At 39.0% G+C, this 6902-nt stretch overlaps 1 long non-coding RNA gene across 1 annotated transcript; it reads right to left on the minus strand.

The window, feature by feature from the left end:
• Positions 1-1729: 1729 nt before the first annotated feature.
• Positions 1730-6642, minus strand: LOC126721814 (uncharacterized). The gene is made up of 3 exons (XR_007653926.1): positions 3056-6642; positions 2510-2964; positions 1730-2421 (listed from the first exon to the last, which is right to left on the minus strand). It is a non-coding gene; the product is annotated as an uncharacterized LOC126721814 (long non-coding RNA).
• Positions 6643-6902: the final 260 nt, after the last annotated feature.

Here is a 6902-nt window from a genome sequence, read left to right on the forward strand (position 1 = left end):
CTACTGGTTGTCTATGCAAGCAAACGCCAAAGTATATGTCAAAGCATGTGACAAGTGTCAGAGCTTCAGCAATGTTCCTAAACGACTGTCAGAGTACCTGACCCCAATGGTAGCCCCTTAGCCGTTTGCCCAATAGGGATATGATATTCTTGGTCCTTTTCCAATAGGAACCAGATAGATGAAGTTCCTAGTCATTGGAATTGACTACTTCACTAAATGGATGGAAGCAAAACATTTGGCAAAGATCACAGAGTAGAACGTCAGAAGCTTCGTCTGGAAAAACATCGTTTACCGATTTGGAATTCCTAGGGTACTTATGTCAGATAATAGACGACAATTCGACAACATGCCTTTTAGGGAATTCTATAAGTAGCTGGGAATCAGGAATCACTACTCTTCGCCCTCCCACCCATTGGCCAATGGACAAGCAGAAGTAGCAAACCGATCCTTGCTGAAAATCATCAAGATTTGCCTTGAGGGGGCAAAAGGGATATGGCCAAACTAACTACCCAGCATCCTTTGGGCATACAAGACGACTGTAAGAACTCCTATTGGAGAAACCCCCTTTAAGCTAGCATATGGAAATAAGGCAGTGATACCTACAAAGGTTAGCTTGACTATCTACAGAGTGGCCCATTATAAGGATGAGAAAAATGAGAAAACTCCGTCTAAGCCTTGATCTCATTGACGAGGTGAGGATAGATGTAGAATAGAGGGTGGCACGTTACAAGAACCTGATGACTAAGCACCACGATGTGATGGTAAAGCCTAGGCAGTTCAACATTGGAAACCTCGTCCTAATAAGGGTGTCCTTGACGACCAAGAATCCAACTCATGGGAAGTTAGGAACTAATTGGGAAGGGCAGTATAGAGTCATCAACTACAAAAGATGAGGATTGTACTACCTAGAAGCCTTGGACGGTCGAAAGCTGGAGCATCCATGGAACGTGGAACACCTGAGGAGGTACTATCAGTAAAGACTCATTGAGGAGGTCAGCATGGACAACCTTAACCCCTACAAACTATTAATGGTAGTCTATCTATGTTATCTTTCATCCCTTATGTTTTCTAGCAACATTTTATATTTTCTAGTATTTGAATTCCCTAAAACGCACTAGCTACTAGCATGTGCAATGTTTATGGACGATGTTATGAACAAAGTCCATCTGTATATAAAGCAGTTTCAATTCCCTAAAAAGCACTATTAGTATGTGCAATGTTTGAGGACGTCATTATTTTATGTACAAAGTTCCTAGTTTGTATATAAAGCAGTTTGGATTTTCTACTTAAGTGTTTTCAACCCTCTATAAAATTAAAGTCCACAAGAAAGGCTAAAGGCCATAGACAAATAAAATCTCTAGACGCAGAGAAGTATCGCCAATAGCCATCTTCAGACAATAATTATGGACAGCAAAACACCAAACGGTGAAACAAAACCTTAAGGTAATAAAAAGTAATGGGGGAAGGAACAAACACCTCCCACATATACTCATTTATAAGTAACAGATGGAGTAAAGCATGCAATAAGTGAAGTCCAAACCATGGATGAGAAAACACTTAAGCATTTCGAAATCCCTATATAAGTGAAGTCCAAACCATGGATGAGCAAGCATCTAAATATTAAAGTTCAAAAAAAGTAGCAAAAGGGATAAAGACGAGTGCCCAGCCATGGACAAGAATATATTTATAAATTAACTTGTTCATAGAAGGGTAAATGACCATCGTCCAAAAACCCTTAAAAATATTTAAGCCTAAAAAGGCAAATGTATAAAACTTATGTCCATAATTATGGACGAGGAAATTGTACTTATAAAAACTAAAATACGGTCCAAAACAACGGACCCCCAACAACATAAGTAAAAACAAAAATAAATTTTTGCTTACAATCAAAACTACTTGGATAAACCACTGGGGGCAACATCCCCAGACTTTGAATCATTCTTAGTTGGAAGATGAGTAGAGGCATCATCTTCAATGTTCACGTCCTCTGAGCTAGTCTGAAGTAAAGAACTTTCAACTGTAATGGGAAGCTTGATGGAATTGAAGTCCACCCTAGGAAAGGCTTCAGTGGCATCCAGATAGAAGTCCTCAAAACCTGCAACATAGTTCTTGTCTAAAAGTTAAGTAAATTCACTAGACATCTTAAATTCTCTAATGGCCTCGTCCTTAGCCTTGCTCAAAGAGGAAGTAAACTCATCATTTTTCTTCTGGAAATGGTCTAGATGAGTCTCCTTCTTGACGATATATACCTTTAACTCCTCGACAAGGTTCTTCAGTTCCTTCACCTCGTCCTCCAACTTTACTTTCTCCCCAGCCTTGCGACTCGCCTCCTTCTCCATGTCACAAACCCTCGTCTCTAGCCTAGTCCTTTCTTTGTCTAGCTCTGGCTTGCCTAGACGCTGCCATGAACTTAGACATGACCTATATTAAGGAATATAGATGACGGCGTGAGATAAAAGGAAGAATAAAGCTCAACTTTTTATAAGTGACTATGGATGAAAGAAAATACCTTGAAAATTGTGGATCATTCAAACTCCTTCACAGACATGTCATAGCAAATAGTGATGTCCTTGTCTGTCACTACCTGATGGAACCTGTCCCAAGCAGGACCCTCACTTCTCAAGAGAGTCAATGGACGACTTTCAAGAGGTGCAGCAGCAAATGGGTTCATGGACGAGCTCATAACAAGGAGAGGAGTTTTGGCCGTCGGCGGCTGATTGGATGTAGTAGGAGGAATGGAAGGGTTAGTTTCGACAACAAGAGGCTTAGACAGAGTAAAAGAGCCAAGTTTAGGCTTATTATTGCTTCAACAGCTGGGAAGACTTCCAGTATTAAGCATCCTTGATATAGTCTTCCTTTTCTCTGAGGTTGTTGGACAAGACTGAGTAAGGATGTCCCCTTCTGTCTGGACAGCTGCATCACTTGTAAGGAATTTTCCCTTATTCTCCTTCATAGTTGCCATTCCTATACAAGAAAAGGAAAGAGAAGATCGTCAGAGTCTAGACAAATTAAATAAGAATGAACAAGCAAAAGTGCAAGAAAATAAATAACTTACGTTGACGAGTTGTGAGTTTGTGAGCTATTGCTACCTCTGTAGGAACAGGTCCAAGTCCCAAGCTAATAGACAGTGGAGTGTCACTAGAGAATGAAAGGTTCTGTCAACAAAAGAGCGTGCTTGCTGGATGCGATTCAAACGAAATTTGTTCAGCGAGGGACAAGCTACTGTTGAAAAAAGAGTCAGACAATGATAACAGGATATTCAAGACGAGACAAAAGTAAGCAACATACCCTTAGAACGTAGACAACCCATTTCACCAGTGTAAGGAGGGAAAGTATCCCTACCTACCTCAATAGGGTTTCCAGCCCAATACCCAGAGACTTAGAAGAATTCCTTCTTCCACCTCCTATTAGACGAGAGCAGGGACCTAATTAACCTACAATTAGAGCCTCTAGCTGAGAATTGGTAGAAACCAAGGGATTGGCTTATCTCAGAGGGCTTATAACAGAATAGGAACTCGTCTATAATAAAAGGACAGTTCCCGTCGAAAGCCTCTCTCCATAGTACTTGCATAGCCACTATGGTCCTCCACGCATTGGGTTAAGTTGGGTTGGCCCTATACCCAACCTATGAAGGAGTTCTTTGGTAAAGGCGTTCAAAGGCAACCTAAGGCCTCCTAATAGGTAAGCCTCGTATATACCAACCCCAGGAGAATTTGGGGTACAACACCACTCACTAGGGGCAGCAAGACGAGGATTGACTTCATCAAGAATTTGGTATTTATTTTTGTCGGACCGTGTGCCTTACCAATCCATCCAACAACCAATTGGTGAAGGATGAGGGGGCACAAATCTTTTATAGCATTCGATTGCAGACCAAGCCCATTGGTATTAGAGCGAATTGTGAAAATCTCTCACAATCCCTCCCTCACAATGCAGCTCCAATGACTTGAACCTATGACTGGGCTCTGATACCACTTGTCGGACCGTGTGCCTTACCGATCCATCCAATGACCAATTGGTGAAGGATGAGGGGGCACAAATCTTTTATAGCATTCGATTGCAGACCAAGCCCATTGGTACTGGAGCAAATTGTGAAAATCCCTCACAATCTCTAAGCATGAGAAGTCACTTTTCATACACTCTGGACGAAATTTTTACAGCATAACTATATATAATGTCCACCTCTTCACTAGGAGAAGGAATGGACAGTTCAACACTTGTGGACGGGCTAATAGACGACCTAGAAGCTGCCCTCCCCCTCATCTCCTCCTAGAGGACCTTTAGAGAACCCTAGGAACTCCAGATGAGTATTGCTCGTTCGTGGAATTACTCTCACTATTGCTACTCTCACTGCTACTACCACTAATATTACTCTCGTCATAATTCTCGTCTATTTCTCTTTCATCCCTATCACTAGACGAGGACACTACAAACAAAAAGAAGAGGATACCTGATTCTAGATGGAGAGGACTAATGACGAAAGGGAACTTCTAGACGAGGCACGAAGGACGACTGATGTCAAAGAAGAAAATATGAGAAAGTGAGAGGGTAAGAGAGGTATTGGCCTATTTATAGGCAACAAGGAGGGACACCGAAGTGACATAGACCAACAAGGAAGTGCCACGTGGTAATTTTCTTGAAGAATGAAACAACGCGACGTGTAAACCATTAGGATTGAGTCACGTGGTGATATCCAAAATGTCTAATCCCAAGCTACCCCACGACGCCACATGGAAAACTCATCAACGAGTGAAAAATCGCCACATGTAAAATAATAATAACAATAATGATTTCAACAGTAGTATGGACAACACAAGGACAAGGGGGCAAATAATGGTGGGCTAAATCAAGTTCCATTTGTCCATGATGGTCGTCCATGACCAAACCACGTCTAGACTAGTTCATAGGAAAAGGAGCCAAATAAAAGGTACCACAGATAATAAATAGGATTCGTCCACAAATGTTATGATCGTCCAGGGTAGTCTAGTTGTCCATGTCATAAAAAGGCATGGACGACCAAATGACACTTAGTAAATTTCAAAGGATTCTTCTACAAACACCAAACAATTGGACCATATTCTATCATTCCGGAACGTGGGGAGGATTCCCCAAAATCCACCCCATTTTCTCCACTAATCCCACACATCTCACATGATGGTAGTGGATCCAAACAAGTAGATCCACTAAAAGCTCTCTATAAAAGGGATCTAACACCATCAACCCAAGGTACGTTTTACTATTCACCTACTCACTATCCTTGTGTTCTAGAAAGAGAAAACTGACTTAACCGTCGGAGAGTCCTTGGCTAGTTCACCCCGATCACCCTTGACAGTCTTTTTTTCTCTTCAGGTCATCAAATCGTCGCTGTAGTTTGGAGCATTCAGCCTATTGATTTTCGTATGTGTTTATATATATATATATATCATATGTGTTATAATTGTCATCCTGAGAACCATTAAATGAAGAACTACAAATAATATTTAAAGGAATGGTTCAATTATTAATAGTTATTCGACCAAAAGAGGTTTTTCTTATTCCTGTAGGATTTTAATGAATTATGGGAGAAGTTTTTCCCTAATGGTGGGTGTTCCCCTTTATTTATAAAGAAGTTGGAAATGAAAGACTTGCTAAAAGTCAGCAAAAACTAAATTACAAAAGCCTATCTTGAAAATTTTGAGATTTGGATGAAAGTTTAGAGCAAAAAACGTAATTGGGTGAAAGCTAATTATATTATTTTTCAATGCCCCAATGATAGCACCAAAAATTGTAGTGACAAAGATAAAGCATTTTGTGGTTTATATTATTTTCGAAATAAGAAATTCTGTGTTGCATTGAACTAATCAAAAATTTAAATATTAAAAGAAATTTGTATTTGGAACGTCATTTGGCAACCTGGGATACATCATTAAGGAAACCATAGGAGAGTATAAGATCTTAAAAGATACAAAATCAGCTTTGTTCCATGTACAACAAACCATGCCCATTTTCTTACATTGATATCTTTAGCCTTTACTCAACCTCTTTTTTCCCTAACATTATTACTTGTTTGCAAATTAAATAATAAATTGAAAAGAAAAATAAATAAACATAAACATGCACAATAAAAAGTAAAAGAAATATAAATCTAAAACAAACATAATCATAAATATAAGCATCACACGGACTTCAAGAAATACCAATGTATGGACAAGGTGAACATCAATGCTTCCAATGATTTGTTATATGAAATATGGAATAGTTTATACAATTCATTTAATCACATGAATTAGGAGGTAAATTTTTTGAAGTATATTTGTAGACATCTCATTTTGTACCCCTTACAACTCGAACTCTCATTCCCCAATGACTATATCACTAGATAGGTCTATGATTGATCTAGGGCCTAGCCAAAGGAGCTTTTTAGTTGAAGGATGTTTTTGGAAGAGAAAAACCTTACATAAACCCTAAGCATGCATATGCATTAGGGTTTTAGAAAAGTTTTTTAAGGAAAGTTTTTGATGGAAAATAAGGCAAAACTAATCTCACATCACCTGGGAAGAGCCTTGCCCCTTCTCTCTAAACACTATAAAAAGGCTCCATAACCCTTTTCCCAAAGCAGGCTAAATCTAGTATTTTAAAAATAAAAAATAAAATAAAAAATAAAAAAAAAAGTGATTCAAGATAAGCTTTTTACTTCAAAAAGCATCCTGAAACTAAAGTTTCTTGGCTAGGGCATATTCCAATCCAAAGCCTTCTAGTTAAACTTACTAACCCTTTGAGTATTTTGTTTTGTAGATTGATCAAAGGGAATGGTCAAAAATCAAGCTTTGAGAGGTCTTGTGTTTGAGGTGAGGGTATAACCTAATCTCTTTCCTTTTTTTCTTACTTCTTGTTTTATTTCTTTAAATATTCTTCTGCGTAGC

This window comes from Quercus robur, chromosome 4 (assembly GCF_932294415.1).
Source record: "Quercus robur chromosome 4, dhQueRobu3.1, whole genome shotgun sequence".
Lineage (NCBI taxonomy): Eukaryota > Viridiplantae > Streptophyta > Magnoliopsida > Fagales > Fagaceae > Quercus > Quercus robur.